This window comes from Narcine bancroftii, chromosome 2 (assembly GCF_036971445.1).
Source record: "Narcine bancroftii isolate sNarBan1 chromosome 2, sNarBan1.hap1, whole genome shotgun sequence".
In the NCBI taxonomy this organism is placed as follows: Eukaryota; Metazoa; Chordata; class Chondrichthyes; order Torpediniformes; family Narcinidae; genus Narcine; species Narcine bancroftii.
Window position 1 is genome coordinate 165,104,370 of NC_091470.1, and position 20,728 is coordinate 165,125,097.

The 20,728-nt window shown below is 42.7% G+C and overlaps 1 long non-coding RNA gene across 1 annotated transcript in view; it reads left to right on the forward strand.

Annotated features, from left to right (window-relative positions):
- The first annotated feature begins 1,037 nt into the window (after nt 1-1,037).
- Nucleotides 1,038-20,728, forward strand: part of LOC138754578 (uncharacterized) — a 75,647-nt gene continuing 55,956 nt past the window's right edge. The window contains exon 1 of the long non-coding RNA XR_011351838.1: nt 1,038-1,171. This is a non-coding gene — a long non-coding RNA (uncharacterized lncRNA). The remainder of the gene's footprint in view (nt 1,172-20,728) is intronic.

The following is a 20,728-nucleotide window of genomic DNA, read 5'->3' on the forward strand; positions in this document are numbered from 1 at the left end:
TCTTAAAAACCTGAAAATATCTAAAGTTTTTTTTTAACATGCACTCATAGGGATACAGTCCTCTCATGTTTCCAGAGAGACATGGATCAAAGAGTGACTGAAAGTATAATCTGAATGGATTTACTGTAATTACTTTGATTAGCTGGGTATCGACTACAGAAGGAAGTCACCACCCCGTGCAAGTGGAAGTCATCTGCTCTGCATATTCAGCCAACAGCCTTCCCTTCCTTTTTGGTGTTGCCTAAACACCGCTAATACAATTGTATTTTATCCAGGTGGTCATCCTTGAGCAGCAAACATTGGCAGTAGGACAGATAACTAATTCCAGTCTGGTCTGGCAGTAGCTTCTCAGAGTAGAAGGCAATGGGTATTAAGGGTCCTAACCTGAAGTATTTCTCTCCATGGACACCGTCTGACCATCTGAGTCCCTCAAGATTCAGCACCTGCAGTTTTGGTGATACAACGTTTTTCAGGCTTGTCCAAGAATACTGGGTCACAGGGTTCCCGAACACACCACTGCCAATTCTCTACATGAGCTCATAAGAGACTGCAGATGTTGGAATTTAGAGCAAAAAACATTCTGTTGGAGGAACTCTGTGGGTCAGCCAGCATCATTGCAGGGAAAGAGATACCAGGATTAGAAATATCTCACAGAATTCCACAGGACTATTCCTACACAATAAAAATGCTGCAATGCCGCAATGAGAGATGAGGGCATTGCCACCATCAGGGAGAAGGTTCAAGAGGGTAAAACCATGTACTAATATCTAAAGAGAGTTGATTCCCTGCAGCCAAGTGGCTTCTGAATGAACTTCACAATAGTGATCTCATGCTGCCCTTGCTTTTCACTTTAACATTGTACAACATTTCCTGTCAACGAGGTACCAAAAGGCTGTCTTCTTTCTTAGGCATCCCTTGACATAAAATGAACAAGCATTTCAAGGCTTAGCGTGTTATTCTTCAGATTTCAGATTTATTGTTAGAGTGCATACATAACATCACGTACAACCCTGAGATTCTCTTTCTTGCAGGCCATGCAGAATTTCTACTGATCGGTATCTGTAAACTGTACTCAAGATGAAAGAGAGATATACAGAAGAGAGAAATGCAAGCAAAGAAAGAAATGTAAACAAACTGACCATGCAAATACAGACAAAAATATAAATAATGTGTAAGTAAGAAACCTACTTTTTACTGCTGTTTGCATGTTAGACTTGACAGAACCGCTCGCAAAACAGCCCCTTCTTGCTGCATCAGGTATAACGATACCACACTCCTGAATTTGAACTTTTGGTGGTGAGATCTTTCTGTGCATGTTCTCATTTCATGACTTTACAACATGGGCTGCACAGAACATTTCAGAACAGTACAGGCCTTTCGACCCATGATGTTTTGCCGAAACATGTAAACCTTCCCTTTATACACATTACCCTCTATTGTTCTTCCATAATGATTCTATTGTACCAGTCTCCACCAACACCCCAGTCACTCACCACTCTGTGTAAAAACAACTTATCCCTGGTATCTCCACTCAACTTTCCTCCACTCATCTTACTCAAGTTTCACTGTCGCCCCTAGACAAAAAGTCTTGGGTTCCTTCTCATAATCTTGTAGACCTCCTCTAAGTCGACTGTCATCCATCTTCACTCCAAAGAGAAAAGCCCTCACTCTGTTAACCTTACTTTATAAGGCACATTCTCCAGTCCTGGCAACTTCCTGGTATATCTCCTCTGCACCCTCTCCAAAGTGTTCACATCCTTCCTGTTATAAGGTGACTGGAATTAAACGCACTATCCCAGATGTGATCTAACTAGAAATTGACAGCTGAAAATGGGATATCCTGAGGTGCTACCAATATTCAGCAAAACCTCTGTTATCTGGAATTCAAGTAACTGGCAAAATAATCTAGGAAAATAAATAAATATGAAACATTTTAAATATATCAGAATAAATAAATAAATATAAATTTAAAATTATTAAAGTAAATGTTCTCTAACACATTTGGTGAATATGGAAGCAAATACCCAGCCAGTGGAGCACCTTGCTCACAGCAGCTGTTTGAATAAAGTTGTGTTTAAATAAAATGGTGGTCGCCCAGGATGAAGAGCCGGTTGATCCTACTCACCATTGGCGTGACTCTCTTAAAGTAACTCCTTATATGTGCTTAGTAAGAGTCTTTATCTTTATTAATATATTATTAAGTATATGGGTAAGGCTTTATCTGAAAACTGGAGAGGCTGGGGTTAATTGTGATGTTATTGTTCATCTTTTGGGAGGCTCCGTGGAGGGGGAGGAACCTGCAAATGCAATGACAGTTAAATGTTATCAAAGGATGTGACTGAAAATAAAGTAAAATGCTTTAAAGTTTATATATTCTTGCAAGTGAAGTTTGTTCAGTCTAAGTACTATAAAGCATTTTTGTCTTTTAAACGGTTTAATCTTAATGCAGATATATTAGGCATTGTAAGAGTGAGTCTCAAGTAACCGTAAGACTCACTTATCCGGCAACTAACAATTTCTGGAGGTGCCAGACACAAGGGCTATTACCATATCATTAGACACTTAAATACAGTCAACTCACATCTGTCATGTTAATGTGCAAAGTGTGATTACATTGTTCGACCAAAACATTGATGGTGGATTTTGATTTCTCCAAGATGTGCCATGCTGTGAATTGGCATCCCATGTTTGGTTGACAGGAGGTCATTGGAGAATGCCAGTGGCATTTGCTGTTCACCTCGTCAGGGACAACCCAGCTAAATCCTGATGTCTTTCAAAGCACGGCTGCTTTGTATTTTATCGTCGAAGGACAGTGGTAATGTGCCACTGAGTAATGTTACATGGTAATTTGTCTGGTAGCTGAGTCCACAGAGGACACCAAGGATGGACGTGACAATATCTTGATAATAATGAGTGAAATAAATGCAACTTTTCTTGATGTGATGCACACTAATTCAGTGAGGTATGAAAAGGCTGTCACCTTGGGCATCCAGTGATATAAAATGAACAACCCTTTTTAACTCTCAGTGAGCAAGGCTAGTGTATTATCAGCTTTCATTACCAGCTTCAACCTTTTGCAGTACAGACATCAATTGGCCATCTGCTTATGTCATGGGAATAAAGTGTATCAAATAACATCCTGAATAATGAATGAATGAACCCTTGCCAGAGACTTATTTCCAAAACTGGAATGACTTTTCCGTCAAACTGCTCTGCGCAATACGGCGCTGGAACTTCAATACACAGTGTCTCAGCATGAGAGGTCACAGGTCAACGTCTGCGATTGCTTCTTTCATGAGGCTCTGTTCTTAGCTGTCAAATTGTAAGTGGTGGCTCAGCCCAGGGCAGGTGATCAGCAGACACAAATTAAGAAGTAAGGGCCCTTTTCTGTCTTCCCACTCGTTTCCCCCCTCCCCTCCCTTCCCCATCTATGCTCCCACCTCCCAGCTACACTCATCCCCTGTCAACCAGCTATTAATTCACATCTCCGGCTAGAGAACAAAGATAACACAATTTCCAGCAGAAGGAGCACCTGTTACCGATGAAGTAAACGAGTGGAATCATGGATCAACACACAGTGGCTGGTGGGCGGGGGGCGGGGGGGGGGGTTGACCATGTTCCCCGATGGGAAACCATGGAGCCTGTTTGTCCAGACAGATAGGAAAGATTTTGTGATATTAGAAAATAATATTTCCTTTATATATTAGAACATAGAACAGAGACATCTAGAGTGCAATACAGACCATTTGGCCCACAGTGTAGGGCTGACCTACTCCACCGACTGTCTAGAATTTCCCCACTGCATAATCCTCCATTTTGTTCAGTTCCATGCGCCTATCTAATAGTCTCTTGAAAGATCCTATTGTACCTGACTCCATCACCATTGCTGGCAGCGTATGCACCCTCCACTCCCTGTATGATGCACTTACCTCTTGCACGCCTCCCCCACCCCCCCCGAACTGACTTCCAAGCTTAAAGCTATGCCCCCTCATGTTAGCCATTTCAGCCCTGGGGAAAAAGATTCCGCCATCCACATGATCAATGGCTCTCATCATCTTGTGCATCTCCGTTACTTCAAGGAGAAAAGGAAAGCCAGTATTAACCTTCGGCTCAACATACCTGCATTAATTACATCACTAACATAATTCATTAATTATCAAGACTCTCTCCACTATGTATATCTACTCGCAGGCTGTATATAAGATTACGAGCTCCCACTTCATTAAGTGTATCACTCTCAGGGCTAGTACTGGCTACAACCATTCACAGCTGTGGAGAGACTGGGTGGTAACAATTAATATAGACTACACCCAAAGTTGATACTTTGGAGGAAGAAAAAGGACATTTGTTGCTTTATCCAGGGACACAGGTGAGAGATTAATGTGAGTGGAACAGTTAAGGAAACAACATTCATTACTGACCACCAGCCATCTCATAGAACACTGAGGTAGACTGACTCTGTGTGAAATGGACAATTCCGCTGATTCTCCCTGTCAGGGGAATTATTCAACCACACCGACACCAAAGGAAAAGTAACTTTGACTGACCCGTACCTGGGAATTGGAAGCAAGAGAATTGCTGCATTGGATTGTGATCAAAGTAATGGTCATTTTGATTGACGTGTACCTGGGTTGTGGAAGCATCGTGGAAATCACACATTTCATTTCCCCCGCCCAAGGAAAAGTGAAGTTGTGACAACCGTTTGTCAAAAAGGATATTTCTCAGCAAGACACTCAACAAGGATTCGCCAGTTTTCGGCAGTCCAGTCACTTAGTGTCTCCCACCTCCCTCATGTTTACTTCTGTACATCAGTTCAAAACCCTGAATTTCACAAGCGATTTCTTAGACTGAATTTTGGAATAACTTTCCAGAATTGTGCCTAAGTTGTAATGGTTTAATTATCTCACACGCGCATGCACACACATAATTAGGGTTGATTTAACTAAAGTGTTATATTTCTAAATATATTGTTTAAAAAAAATTAAGTCCGTCTTGGTGAATTTCTATTGCTGCTGTTCAATAAAGATAATCACCTGGAAGAGAAGGCTAGTGGGATTATGATGGTCAGCATATGTTCTGTGGGCAAGAACCTCTTTCTATGCTGTTCGATTCTCTGAATCCAATTTCTTTGTGGAGCTAAATATTACAAAATTAGTTGATATATTATTTAATTAAATAAAATTATTGAATAATCAGAATTTGGCTAATACTTGAGGAGTCTGAGGAGGTTTGACACGTTGCTGAATACTTTATCGAACTTCTACAAGTGCACAGAGTAAAGTATACAGTATCACAGTATCACAGACCGATTTAGTAATTCAAATGCCCAAGAATACAGATGGAAGCAAACCATAAGGTTATGGCCATAAGAGATAGGACCAGAATCAGGCCATTCAGCCCATCACCTGCTCCACTGTTCAAATCATGGCTGATGTATTCTCAACCCCATTCTCCTGCCTTCCCCCAATAACCCTTGACAACCTTACTAATCAACCTTAATCTTAAATACTGTGAAACCTCTGGTATCCAGGCTTCAAGCAACCAGCAAAAAAGAAGAGAAAAATACATTTTTAAAATTTAAATAGAGAAAAATAAAATAATAGGTAAAAAAAAAGGCCAGTTTAAAATTGGCACAAGACTAACCATTCCCAAGTCATGAAAGAACATAATTTTTACTCATTTATGCATGTACTCCTCATAACTGGAAGTAAGTGTTTTCCTCTGCAGAACATGAGAAAGTATCTCATGGGACTACAAACCTCCAGAAAGGAACCAACCAAATAAAATGCATCTCTGTTGAAGAGACCCAGAAGGACTGTAGGCAAATCTCTCTGAGCAGATTTATTGCATCCAGGTGAGAAAAAGTATCTGGTTAGAAACACAAAAGCTGTGGATGCTGGAGTCTTAAACTGAACCCTTTAATGAGATTAATATAGAAGAGGTGAAATTACATCGGTTTACATAGGTCAGCAGAGCATTGTGGGCTGAAGGATCTGTACTGTGCTGTAATATTCTATGTTATGTACATAAAGGGGAAAAGAACCCAGGGAGAGAGGTGTTATGGAAGAGAAGGTGTGAAAGGTGGGGGACAGGGAGAGGGAGAAATCACTAAAGGGAGGGATGGGAAAGAGAAATTAGAGAGAGAGAGAGAGAGAGAGAGAAATCTAGAGAGAAAAATGAGGAAGTTGGCCACTGATCTTACCCACTGAGCTCCAAAGCTCACGTTCTGCTTTAGTTCCTGTTTCTCTCGGGCTGCTTCACCTCAATTGCTTATCCTTTGGACGTGACAGTCCGTACAGAGGCTCTCAGATTTCTGCTCGATCCATAGAGAAAAACAGTCCAAATCTAGAATGGCTGGTGATGGGAACGACATGGAGGTTCAAATATTTTTCATTTCATTTAAACATACAGCACAGTAACAGGCCCTTTCACCCCATGAGCCTGTGCCGCCCAATTAACCTACAACACCCATATGTTTGGAAAGGTGGGAGGAAACTGAAGCCCCCAGAGGAAACTCACGCAGACAAGGGGAGAATGTACAAACTCTTTACAGACAGCACCGGATTTGAACCTGAGTCACTGGCACTGTAACAGCATTGTGCTAACCACGCCAAACTTTAAATCCTAGCGTCCATCACCAGATTTGGTGTCAGGCTTGTTTACATGGATATCAAATTGGATGTACTTTTGAAAGGAAGATTAGGAGCAATGTGGAAAAACTTCCCTTTGCTTTTTGAGTGTTCAATTCCTATGTTAATCGAACCCTGGGGTGAAGGAATCTCCACAGTGACAGGACTCAACTCCATTATTCTAATTAGGGTGGATGTTACCTTTCTTCAGACAAGTATCAGTGCTGGGAGAGAAAAATTACACTGGACAACAATATTTTTTTCAAACGTTTTGCTTCCTAAACAAAATTGGGGATTCTAGAAGCTTCCTAAACAAAATTGGGGATTCTAGAAGTTAGACAACTTCAATCTGAATGCAAAGATAATTTCAGATTTGCTGTATCGTGTATAAGTTGGAGAAACATTAAATTAACTTTTATTGAATTTAGCATATTTAATTGCATAATGTACCTCTGAGCCAAGCTCTCAGCTTGACTGCAGATATCTTGGTTACCAATTTTACAACTGAGGTAGAGCTCAAAGGCTTTCTTAATGATGTGTCCTTGAGCCTTAAGTGTATACTCGCCACAAATGTAACAGAATGTATCACCACCGTTGTGACATTGACAAGACGTTTCTGTTGCATTGAATTTTCCTGAAGAAAATAAATGCTATGGTTAAGTACATTCACTATGCTATTGCCTGAAGAACATGTTCATCAACATGCATTCAATCCATAATCAATGTAATGCACAGCATCTGTATATGTGAGCTGTTTTTAAAACCTGTCAACATCAATCCTGACTAATGCCCAGGCCTAAATCAACATTTGCCTAGCACTTACACTGAGTGCATGCCCAAACATGCTGCCTGAAACAGCTTGCTTTGTGGGTAATATGCTAGTAGACGAAAATATGACAGGAAATTACAGAAATAGATTACATCTTTTTTTAAAAAAAGGTATGTGATAAGAAAATTTTAAGGTGATTTTTGTGATCAGCAGTCTAATGAAATACATGCAAAAAGGTTCAGGAAGAAAAACCTTCATTGTCCAGTGCAGTGGTTCTCAAGCTTTTTCTTTCCACTCACGAACCACTTTAAGTAATCCCTATGCCATCGGCGCTCTGTGACAACTAAGGGATTGCTTAAGGAGGTATGTGGGTGGAAAGAAAAGGTTTGAAAGCCACTCTTTTAATCGTACTTCCTTGCTCGTCATGCACAGAGTTTCAAAACTCAAAAGGAAATGGGACAATGACAATTATTTCTCAAGCCAAATATTTCAGTAACAATTGGTTCTCGACCTTCTCTTCCCACTCACATCCCACCTGAGGCAATCCCTTACAAATCACAGAGCACCTGTGGCATAGGGATTGCTTAAGGTGGTATGTGAGTGGAAAGAAAAAGGTTGAGAACAACTGGTCCAGTGTATTGTAGCAACAGAATTGTCAAATTCAATCCAGTGTTTTCCAATACATTTTGAATCTAACCAGCAGCAATATTTAAAATGATGCCCCAAAATATGTAGATAATAACAATTATGTCTGTCCTTGTGTTGCATCCGAGTATAGTAAAACCCTTGCTATCCAGAATTCAATCAACAGGAAAAACAAATCGCAGAAACTAAATAGGTAAAAAAAAAATACGGAAGATTAAAATTGATGTGCCTCGTCAGTAGACTGCCAATCCCACAAAATGCAATCTCAAGCAACCGGAAAATTCACTTATCCAGCTTCTACCAATCCCCAATGTTGCTGGGCACCAGAGGTTTACTGTAAATGGGAGTCACATTGTTTTCAGATGGTCATTATTGCTTCATTTTATGCAAGTAATTAAATTAAATTCAGCTCTTTCAAAGACACACTGTCGTTTTGATGGGTTAGAGTAGCCTTCCAGTTTAGGCTCCCTTCCCTGCAGAAAGCACCAAGACTGTTTTAATAAGTTCTATAAGACCATAAGACGTAGGAGCAGAATTGGGCCATTCAGCCCATCGTTTGTTCTGCCATTCTCAATGGGGGGGCACATAGACCAATGAAGGCCGCAGCACATTTAAAGGGGGAGCAGAATTGAAATCACAAATTTTTTAAAATGTTTTTTATGTAGCTGGTGGAAATACAGAATAAACCAACTAACCTTGAGTACTTCACAGGGAAGTGGGCCCATAAACTTTGAGCAGAGCCCTAAGGGGACTAAGTTTGAGAATGGTGCCTTCTTCATGTTTCTACCACTCAGGAAGCAATTCATCAACTCCTCTCACCCTGTGTTTGCTGTTCCAGACCATTCCTCTGATATTTGATATCAGAAGATTTTGATCTCCCAAGTCGAATTTATAGACGTAAACCACGGTAACTGGTCATTGCGGCCCATAAACCTGTGCTTCCAAAATGCACCAATTAAACTACAATCCCTGTACATTTTGAAGGGTGGGAAGAAGCCATAGAACCTGGAGGAAACCCATGCAGGCATGGGAAGAACGTAACAAACACCGTATTCTAACTCGGGTCACTGGTGCTGCACCAACTGGTACTCTAACCATGCCACCCAAAATACGTGCCCTATGTGAAGTTATGTACTTTTGAATCTTTTGGTCAATTATTAAATCTGCCCACAGTTTTTATATTTTTATATTTCATCAAATATAAGACTAGGCGAATGTTCAGAAACTGGATATATGCCACCGTGGTCACAACAAGATTCCCAACTCCACTTAATGTACCTATCCAAAAATCTCTAATAGATCCTAACATATCCGCCTCCACCCCCGCTGCCGACAGCCCATTCCACACACCCACCATTCTCTGACATCTCTTCTGTTCCTACTCCCCAGCACCTTAAACCCATGTCCTCCTGTGGCAACTATTTCCGCTCTGGGGAAAAAGTCCCTGACTATCTACACGATCAATAACTCTCTTCATCTAAAACACCTCTATCAGGTCACTTCTGATCCTCCATCACTTCAAGGAGAAAAGGCAAAGTTCACTCACCCTGACCATGTTTTTCATAGCTGCTCCTCCAGCAGCCCATTCCATACACCCGCCACCTTCTCTGTAGAACAGCAACCCCTCCTGTTAAATCTCTCCCCACTCACCTTAAACCTCTTGTCACTGATTCCCCTGCTCTCAGTAAAGTACTCTCTGCGTTCATCTGATCTATTTTCTTGCTATTTTGTCCACCTCTGTGCCCTTTGTCCTCCTGTGCTCCAGGGAATAAAGCCCCAGCCTTCTCAACCTCTCCCTGTAGCTCATGGCCCCAAGTTCTGGCAACATCCTCATAAACCTTTTCTGTACCCTCTCCAGTTTGATGATATATTTCCTCAGTCTGCCTTGGATAAAAATAAAATCCCCGAGATATGAGAAGCAGTCCATAATTTCCAGAATCTCACCAGGATCATTAATAGGCAGTGTATTGTGCAGCCAAAGAAAATTGGTAGAGAACTTAGTCATAGAGCATGGAAGCAGACCCTTCAGCCCAACTTTTCCATGCTGATCATTTGCCTATCTGAGCCAGTCGTATGCTGCTTCTGTACCTCCCCATCTCTGAACCTGCCCAAATGTCTTTTTCATGTCTTCATTTTTAAATTTAAAATTTTTTAAAAAATTTTAAATTCAGACATACAGTGTAGCAACAGGCCCTTTTGGCCAGGCTGTCCAATTACACGCAATTGACCTACAACCCCGGTACGTTTTGAAGGGTGGGAGGAAATCAGAGCCCCAGGGGAAGACCCATGCAGACACGGGGAGAGCGTAACAAACTCCTTACAGACAGCACCGGACTCAAACTGCTGGTGATTTAACTATATAGAGCTAACCATTCTGCCCTAAAACTTCTTCCATCTATGCACTATGCTCTGAGATAAAGTTGCTCTTCCAAATCTTCTTCTCTCAGCTTAAAATTCTGCTTTCCAGTTTAGGCTCCCTTCCCTGCAAAAAGCACTAAGACTGTTTTAATAAGTTCTATAAGATTATAAGACGATGGAGCAGAATTGGGCCATTCAGCCCATCATTTGTTCTGCCATTCGAATTATGGCTTATGTATTTTTCTTCTCAACTCCATTCTCCTGCATTCTCCCCATAGATTTTGATACCCTTCCTACTCAAGAGCCTATCAACCTCCACTTCCACAGATTTACCAGCCTCTGAAGAAATCTCTCCTCATCTCTATTCTAAAGGGACATCTTTTTATTCTTATATTGTTCCCTCACTACTGGAAAGATCTTCTCCATGTCTAGGCTATTCATTCCTTTCAATAAGGTCACCCTTCAACCACAAACACACAAGGCAAAAAGAATTCCCAGTGTATCCATCTTCTCCTTATAACCCATGCTTGCTGCAACATTCTACCATAGATAAGATGATGTGTTTATGTATTATTAATTATGATTTTTTGTATAACAGATATGTGGTTGATATATGATTTTAATATTTGAATTTAGTTTTAAAGTGAATTTCATTTGTTAAATACATGTATTATGTTTGATTTAAATATATGTTTCAGGGTATTATTTTAGTATTGATATTTTTTTTGTTGTTAGTAATTTTTTTTGTTGTTAAGTTTTATCCTTTTTTTTGTAAGTGGGGTTTTTTCTATTTTATTTACAACATTGTAAATTCTTCACTCTTTATTTTGGGGGGAGGGTTGGACTAATTTTAAATTAGACGATTAATGTTGTGTTATAATTATTGGGGGGGTTAATTTGTGTCAGCCTGAAGAAAACTGAGGTCCTCCATCAGCCAGCTCCCCACCATGACTACCAGCTCCCCCACATCTCCATCGGGCACACAAAACTCAAAACGGTCAACCAGTTTACCTATCTCGGCTGCACCATTTCATCAGATGCAAGGATCGACAATGAGATAGACAACAGACTCGCCAAGGCAAATAGCGCCTTTGGAAGACTACACAAAAGAGTCTGGAAAAACAACCAACTGAAAAACCTCACAAAGATAAGCGTATACAGAGCCATTGTCATACCCACACTCCTGTTCGGCTCCGAATCATGGGTCCTCTACCGGCACCACCTACGGCTCCTAGAACGCTTCCACCAGCGTTGTCTCCGCTCCATCCTCAACATCCATTGGAGCGCTTTCATCCCTAACGTCGAAGTACTCGAGATGGCAGAGGTCGACAGCATCGAGTCCACGCTGCTGAAGATCCAGCTGCGCTGGATGGGTCACGTCTCCAGAATGGAGGACCATCGCCTTCCCAAGATCGTGTTATATGACGAGCTCTCCACTGGCCACCGTGACAGAGGTGCACCAAAGAAAAGGTACAAGGACTGCCTAAAGAAATCTCTTGGTGCCTGCCACATTGACCACCGCCAGTGGGCTGATAACGCCTCAAACCGTGCATCTTGGCGCCTCACCGTTTGGCGGGCAGCAACCTCCTTTGAAGAAGACCGCAGAGCCCACCTCACTGACAAAAGGCAAAGGAGGAAAAACCCAACACCCAACCCCAACCAACCAATTTTCCCTTGCAACCGCTGCAACCGTGTCTGCCTGTCCCGCATCGGACTTGTCAGCCACAAACGAGCCTGCAGCTGACGTGGACTTTTTACCCCCTCCATAAATCTTCGTCCGCGAAGCCAAGCCAAAGATTCTAATTTTTATTATCTTATTTTTTATTATTTCTTTAAATGTAATTTTTATTTTATTCATGTCATAAAATTTTAAATAAAGTTTAAAAAAAAGATGATGTGAGCCAGGTTAATCAACGAGATGTTCAATGGGGGAAAAAATGAACAAAGATTGCACAAGAGCAAAACAGCAGCACGCAAAACCAGGGATCAAAAATCTTCAATTGGGATGTACATATCTTCAATGGATATGAAAATATCTTCAAGGATTATGTAAATAGCAGTGCTGCCAGAACTGCTGTAACAGCAGTGATGCCTCGGGTGCAGACCCACAGAGATTAGGGAGCAAAGACACAACTCTACCCCACGGGGTTCATCCGCCCAGTTCGATTGGTGTCGGCTCTGTCCAGGCTATAAACGGCCTGTTAAAGGAGCTGACAGTGGTTGATTTTAAAATCCCATGACCACGGGGTCTGAGCCAAAGATGGTGGTGCCTATGACTGGCAGCGGCCTCAAGGGGTTGCAGACTCCGATGCAACAAAGGACTGACGCAGAGCACCATAAAATGGGGAGCCCATTCGCCCCCCGCCCCTCTGTTTGAAAGGAAGCTGAGGAGGTGATCCATGGGATGATGACCATGGCAGCGGACAGCGAGGAGCTCTGAGACCGAAGACACACAGTTGGTGACTCGAGGCAAGGAACCTGTGTAGGCCAAGGACTCACACCAGGCTGTGGTCTGCTAGAGACTGGCTCAAGGATGGTTGAAGAGGTACCAGGCATCAGAACCTTATTTTTGGTGATATTAAGTGCAAAATTGTTGTAGGTACATCATTCAGCCAAGTTTTCAATCTCCCTCCTGCATGCCTTTCTTGGACATTTTGGCACCGGACATTCTGGCCCTCACAGTTATGGGTTTACAATTTGATGCAGGACATTTTTACCCACTCCAATCACCATCTGCTGACCGAATTCATCCTGCCACACTGTCTGAACCCCTAGCGTTGCAGAACTCCCTCCCCCTAGGAAACCGCTCCCCCAGCAAACAAGGGCTTTTTGTAGCTGAAAGTGATATATTTAAATTATTAAAAACAGTCAGGAAACAATAAAAAAAGGGCCTTTGGTAAATTATAATGATATATTTATTATAAATATAATTATACATAATTGAATATATAATTTATTGAATTGTAAATGATTTTTAAAAATGAAAACACTCATTAAAAACAATCCAGTTGCAGAAATTATTAATTAAATTATTAGAAATTGTTCATCAAAAAAATTAATGAATTAAGTCAAAATTATGGGCAAGGGTTCATAAATACTCTAAGGTTTATATAAGTATAACAATAAATCCCAAAATGTTGACAAAAGCCCCTCAATTTTGATTGTTTCCTGACTGTTTTTAATAATTTAAATACATCGCTATAAGCTATGAAAAGCCCTTGTTTGCCGGGGGGAGCAGCTTCCTGGGGGGAGGGAGTTTCTGAAACGCCGGGGGTTCAAGCAGTGCTGCAATGACAGGCAGTGTGGCGTGACCTCGGCCAGAAGACGGTGGACCCAAGCCAAATTGTCCAGTGCCAAACTGTAGGCACCAAAATGTCCAAAGGGCTATAAAAGTTAAAATGTCTGTCACCAAAATCCAGCACCAAACTGCGGGGGCCAATATGACCGATTCTGTCTTTATACAACCACTACCTTGGTATCGTCATTAAATTTGTAAATGGTGTTACTGTCATACTAAGCCACAGTGACCTAGGTGTAAAGTGAGTAGAGTAGGGGACGAAGAACACAGCCCTGTGATAGTAGAGGAGATATTCTTACCAATCCTCACTGATTCTGGGGGACTCTCTTTTGTTAATTATTATAACCTCTTCCAGAAAAAGATGTGTGGATAAATTCAGCAGCTAAATGAGTCTCAGATGGTTAGTGTGAGGAATTCCTTTGATCGTTCAGCATTTTCCCTGCTGTGGGAAGAAGCTGTTCCTCATCTTGGTGGTGCTGGCTCTGATCCTCCTGGATCTCTGAAAGATGCTGTGTGTGGGGTGGAAAGAGTCCTCAATAATTTTGCATGCCCTCTTCAGACAATGATCCCAGTAGATCATGTCGTGGGTAGGGGGAGGAAAACTTCATTGATCCTCTCTGCCACTCTTATGGTTCTGTGGATTGACCTCCGATCTATTTCTCAGTGTGATGCAGCCAGCGGGATGCTCTCGATAGAGCTCCTGTAGAAAGTCGCCCCACAATGTGAAGGCACAAGAGATCCAAGGCAAGTTCATAAGATGGACCCAAAGTTTAGCTTGGTGATTGGAGGGAGCGGCTAATTGTGGATGGGTGTTGATCCAACTGGAGGTCTGTAACAAGTGGTGTACCACAGGGATCGCTGTTGTAACTTTTGTTCTCATATGTACATGGCATGAGCCAACATGGATGAAGTCGACCAATAGAGCCTGTTTCTGTACTGTACATTCCAATGGATCAATGCTTCTATTATGAGTTGGACTTGGGTATCTTGGCCCGCGATATAATTATATTTGGCCCGCAAGATCATTTCAAAAATGTATTAGAGGTGGCCCGCCCTGCAGCGAGAGCCGATGCTGTTTTTTGGTAATGTCACCCCCACCATCCTCCCCCTTCATTGCACATCCTTCCCCATTGTAACACGAGAAATTGTAACATGAGAAGTCTGTCGATGTCATCAGCCGGCAAGCCAGTTGGAAGGCTCCCCGCACAACCAGTCACTTCTCCCACCTGTTGAGCGGTGCGGCGGATTGGCGAGCGCCTGTGATTGCCTGTCGGCGTGACGGGCATGGCAGGCTGCGCACGGCCACCGGGCAGCGCGAGCCCCGCGTGACTGGCACCGGACGGCCCTTCCACAACGCGAGTGCACTTCTCCCAGTCGCCACGGCCTTCAGCGCTTGCACCTGTGCGGACCCCAGGGACGGCTGGTTCGGCCCTTCACGTGAAGAGAGAGATGGTGGCTGACCGCAAAGGCTGATCGGCAGCGTGCTTGGCCTGAGTGGGTGGGTAAGCAGGGGTGGGCAGAGGGTGTAGGTGAGGAGTAATGGGCAGGGGAAGTTATGGTGGTGCGAGGGGCAGTTAGAGGGAGGGATGAGTAGGAGGGGTGGATAGGGAAGAGGTAAAAGGGGAGGGGCAGGGTGAGTAGGGGAGGGGTGATTAGAGGGTGAGAGATGGGTAGAGGGAGGAACAGGTTGAGGGGAGAGGTAGTAGAGGGGCGTGTATAGGATGGGGTGGGTAGAGGCAGAGCGAGTGGTGTGAGGGGTGAGTAGAGGTTGGGTAAAGGACTGGTCAGGTAGAGGGATGGTGGGTCGAGGGTGAATAGAGGCCCAGAGCCTGAGGAGTGAGCAGGAAATGCTGAGTCCTGATGCAGGCCAAAATGGACACAGCCTGTGAATGCTGACTACATCTCCACAGGGACCAAATAGGTTTCCCTCAGGTCAAGCAAAGGGTGAACTTGAGCTACCTACTCCTGACCTGTAACATTATCCTCCTAAAGTTATATCCTAAAGTTTAACATTACATATGTTGAAAGAAGAGAAAACATGCAGATGTTGAAAATTTTCAATAAATATTTAGTTCGGCCCTCGACTTAGTCCAAGTTTTTAATTTTGGCCCTCCGTGAATTTGAGTTTGACACCCCTGATCTAGAAGGACAATTCTGAAGAGGATACAAGAAAGACTTGAGGTTTATCATCTGATTGTACATATACAACCTGACAAAACAATGTATCCCCAGACCATGGTGCACACACAAAAACACACAGTCACATAAATAACCAAAAAATAAATTTATATAAAACATTTGGGATTTTTTTCTTTACACGGTTACAGGATACTGTTACTGTTCATCAATCTGTGATTTATTAGGTTCTATAAATATTACCCTTACAAATGCAGCCTCCAGATAATGCTCTGTTAATAGTTGTTGTCAGTGAGTACCATTCATCAAAAGGGCACTCTCTCATACTGTCACCACGGCACAATTTGTTATGCCATTCTCTCATTTACGCAGAAAATAAAGATGAACTTTGATTCAAAAGCATTTAACTAGATTTCAGAATACCATTGGATCAGCCACAATCTTATTGAAAGGTACAACAAGCTGGTTGTTTCATCTATCCACAGAAGAAATCTTGCATACTTACACAGTCAGATAAGATTGCAGTTTAGGTTTATTTGAGTGGCAGAGGGGGTTCTCCCAGATAAGTACCCAGCCTAACGGGAAGAAATTTGTTTCCCTCTGAGCCAACACAGCTCTGAGTGGCCCACATTATATTATATCTGTCTTTACAAGTGTTTTGAAAGTCTGTTTTTCACTAACAGCTGGAAGAAGTTACAGGAGTGTTGAAAAGAGTGGACAGAGCAGATGTGGAAAGGTTGTTTCCCATTGGTGGGAAAGTCTAGGACAAAAAAGCTCAACCTCAGGATTGAAAGGTACCTGCTCAAAACAGAGATACAGAGGAGTTTCTTTACCCAGAGGTTGGGAAATCTGTGGAATTAACAGGTCGTTATGGAGGTCAGGGAGCATTTAAGACAGAGGTTCCGGATTAGCCAGGGCAGTAAAGGTTCATGGGGAAAAGGCCAGATGGTGGAACTGAGTGGGGAAATGGATCAGGTCACGATTGAGCGGCGGGGCAGACATTTCTGCGTCTATGTCTTAAGGTCTTATGTCCTTGAGGTCTTATGGCCTTCTGAGTGGAAAGGGGCACCTCTGCACCTTCTGATGTCCTCTGGGCATTAGCTGGAGAGCCTGGAACAGAAATCTTGGACTTCTGATTTTTGCCAACAAAGTCCAATCAGAGAACATAGAACAGCAGCGCACAGTATTGGTGCACATGGAACACAAGAATGAAGAGTGAAAGATGCTGAGGTGATGGGGGTGAGGGCAGAGAGCAAAGAAAAGTAGCTCTCTCATGAGAGGGAATAGAAGGGGGTGGAGAGCTGGATGAAAGGAGACAGAGGGATGAGGGAAAGAGTAAGTGCCAAAGTAAAGATCTGGACCCACTGAAATTCACCGACTGTCACAATAGTTCCATAGCAGATGCAATCACACTGGATCACCTGGACAACATGGACATCGGGCTACTCTTCATCAATAACAGTGCTGGTCAGCAAGCTTCAAATTGGATTTCCTCATTGGAAGACCACAGTCAGTATGAATCAGAAACAACACTTCTCCTCACTGACAATTAACACAGGGGTACCTCAAGGATAGGTGCTTCGCACACTGCTCTACTCACTCTACACCAATAGCTGTGCGGCCATGAAAAATACAAATGCCATCTACAAATATGCCAATGACACCACGGTCATCAGTGGAATCACAGACAGCAATGAGGAAGTGAGATTTATCAGCTCGTGGAGTTGGGTCATAGCAATAACTTTGCATTCAACCTCACCAAAACTAAAAAACAGCGTGGATTTCAAGGAGAACATCTCATCGAGGGGTGAACAGTGGAAAGTGTTGACAAATTTAAATCCTGGGTGTCAATGTTTATGAAGATTTATCCTTTTTGATACAATTACATAGAAAGTTCTCCAGTGGCTGTAGTTTGTGGGGAGTTTGAGGAGATTTGGCATGTCACCAAAGACTCGCACAAATTTCTGCAAGTTTACCGTGGAGAGCCTTCCAAACGGCTGCATCATTGTCTGGAATGGAGGTGCCAATGGACAGGTCAGGAAAAGACTTGTGAACTTGGCCAGCACCATCGTGGGCATCAGGCTTCACTCCATTGAGGACAGTCTTAAGAAAGCAGCCTCTATCCTCAAGGACCCTCAGCACCAAGGCCATGCCTTCTCCTCACTGCTACCATCAGAAAGGAGGTACAGGAGCCTGAAAGCGAATACCAACTGGTTCAAAAATAAGCTTGTTCCTTTCTGCCTTCAGACTTTTAAAAGGACAATGAACCACAGGTGCAACCTCACTTTCAAAACTTTTCCATTAATATATTTATTTTTTCATGTATTTGATAGCACATAATACTGCTGTAAAACCATGCAATTTGTTCATGATTTTAAAAATTCTGATTCTGAGAGACAGGGCAGAGGGTTAACAGAAATTGGAGAAGTCGATATTGATGCCATATGTTTGGAGGGTGCCCAACAGTTGTTCCTCCATTTGCAGGTAGCCTCAGCTCAGCAGTACATGAGGCCATGGACAGGTATGTCAGAGTGGCAGTGGTGTGTGAAATTAAAGGGGTTGGCCACCAGATTGTCCTTGCTGGTGCAAGGTATTCAGTGAAACAATCTCTCAGTTGGTGTACCTGAAACGAACAGCTCAAGTAGTGAAGCTTTTGGTTTTGTCATCAAACAAAAAACACTGAAGATGCTCAGACTGTGTAGAAAGGAACAGAATTAGCTTCCATCAGTACTGAAAAATCTCGAATTGAAATGTTAACTCTGTTTCTCCTGTTTCTCTCTCAGAGCATGCTGCGTAACTTGTTAACTATACCCAGTCTTAATTTGCACTGCCAGTTTTTGAAGTGTTTTGATTTAGTTATCTGTGGAGTTTCAGACTTTGTTTTGGGGTGTCTGCAGAAAAATGTGAACCCCCCCCCCCCCCTCACTTCAAGCTCAGAGTTCAGACAATTGGAGGCGATCCGCTGTCTAATATCAGTGTGCATCCACTGCTAACAAATAAAGTATTTATATAAATGATTAAGCCTCCAAATTAAATTGCTTTGATGTTCAAAAGTGCATTGTAACCTTCTCTTTGACATGGAAAAGAAAGAAGATTAATGAAAATATCTGACCATTATTATCCATTACGAATAGTTACCCTTAAATTGTTGTGAGACTGCATCATAAGATCTGTGAAATTACTGTAATCACTTTACAATGACATGCCTCTGCTTATCCATCAATGTAGTGTGTGTGTGTGCGTGTGTGCGTGTGTGTGTGTGTGTGTGTGTGTGTGTGTGTGTGTACACGTGTGCATATGTTTATATGAATGTGCATGTGTATGAGAGTGTGTGTATCTGTATGTGTGTAAATACATACGTATACATATATACACACACGTATATATACACACATACATATTCTTTCTTTGGCTTGGCTTTGCGGACGAAGATTTATGGAGGGGGTAAATGTCCACGTCAGCTGCAGGCTCGTTTGTGGCTGACAAGTCCGATGCGGGACAGGCAGACACGGTTGCAGCGGTTGCAGGGGAAAATTGGTTGGTTGGGGTTGGGTCTTGGGTTTTTCCTCCTTTGTCTTTTGTCAGTGAGGTGGGCTCTGCGGTCTTCTTCAAAGGAGGTTGAGGCGCCAAGATGCACGGTTTGAGGCGATATCAGCCCACTGGCGGTGGTCAATGTGGCAGGCACCAAGAGATTTCTTTAGGCAGTCCTTGTACCTTTTCTTTGGTGCACCTCTGTCACGGTGGCCAGTGGAGAGCTCGCCATATAACACGATCTTGGGAAGGCGATGGTCCTCCATTCTGGAGACGTGACCCATCCAGCGCAGCTGGATCTTCAGCAGCGTGGACTCGATGCTGTCGACCTCTGCCATCTCGAGTACTTCGACGTTAGGGATGTAAGCGCTCCAATGGATGTTGAGGATGGAGCGGAGACAACGCTGGTGGAAGCGTTCTAGGAGCCGTAGGTGGTGCCGGTAGAGGACCCATGATTCGGAGCCGAACAGGAGTGTGGGTATGACAACGGCTCTGTATACGCTTATCTTTGTGAGGTTTTTCAGTTGGTTGTTTTTCCAGACTCTTTTGTGTAGTCTTCCAAAGGCGCTATTTGCCTTGGCGAGTCTGTTGTCTATCTCATTGTCGATCCTTGCATCTGATGAAATGGTGCAGCCGAGATAGGTCAACTGGTTGACCGTTTTGAGTTTTGTGTGCCCGATGGAGATGTGGGGGGGCTGGTAATCATGGTGGGGAGCTGGCTGATGGAGGACCTCAGTTTTCTTCAGGCTGACTTCAAATATATATATATATATATATATATATATATATATACACATACATATATACACCATGCATACATATTTATATGTGTGTGTTTATACATGCATATATATACATATACACATACATATATATATATACATACATATATATACATATACATACATACATTATATACATATATATATACATATACATACATACATATATATACACATATACATACATACATACACACGTACATACATATAGATCTATACACACACACACACACACACACACACACACACACACACACACACACACACACACACACACACACACACACACACACACACACACACACACACACACACACACACAAGCTCCCCTCCTGACGGCATGCAAGGAATAACATCACCACCAGCACTGCAGTGGATCACGCAGGTACTTCAGCTCATCACTTCCGGGGTCATTAGTGATGCTTACTGAATGCTGACCTGCCCTCTAACAAATCAAGTAGAAATAAAATATATCACCTATTTCATTCCCTCCAGTTAGAGACTAGAATAAGATTTCCAACCAGATTGACTTTACATCCAAACAAGGGCATTCAAGTAGATTGGGGAAAAGCAAGTTGGG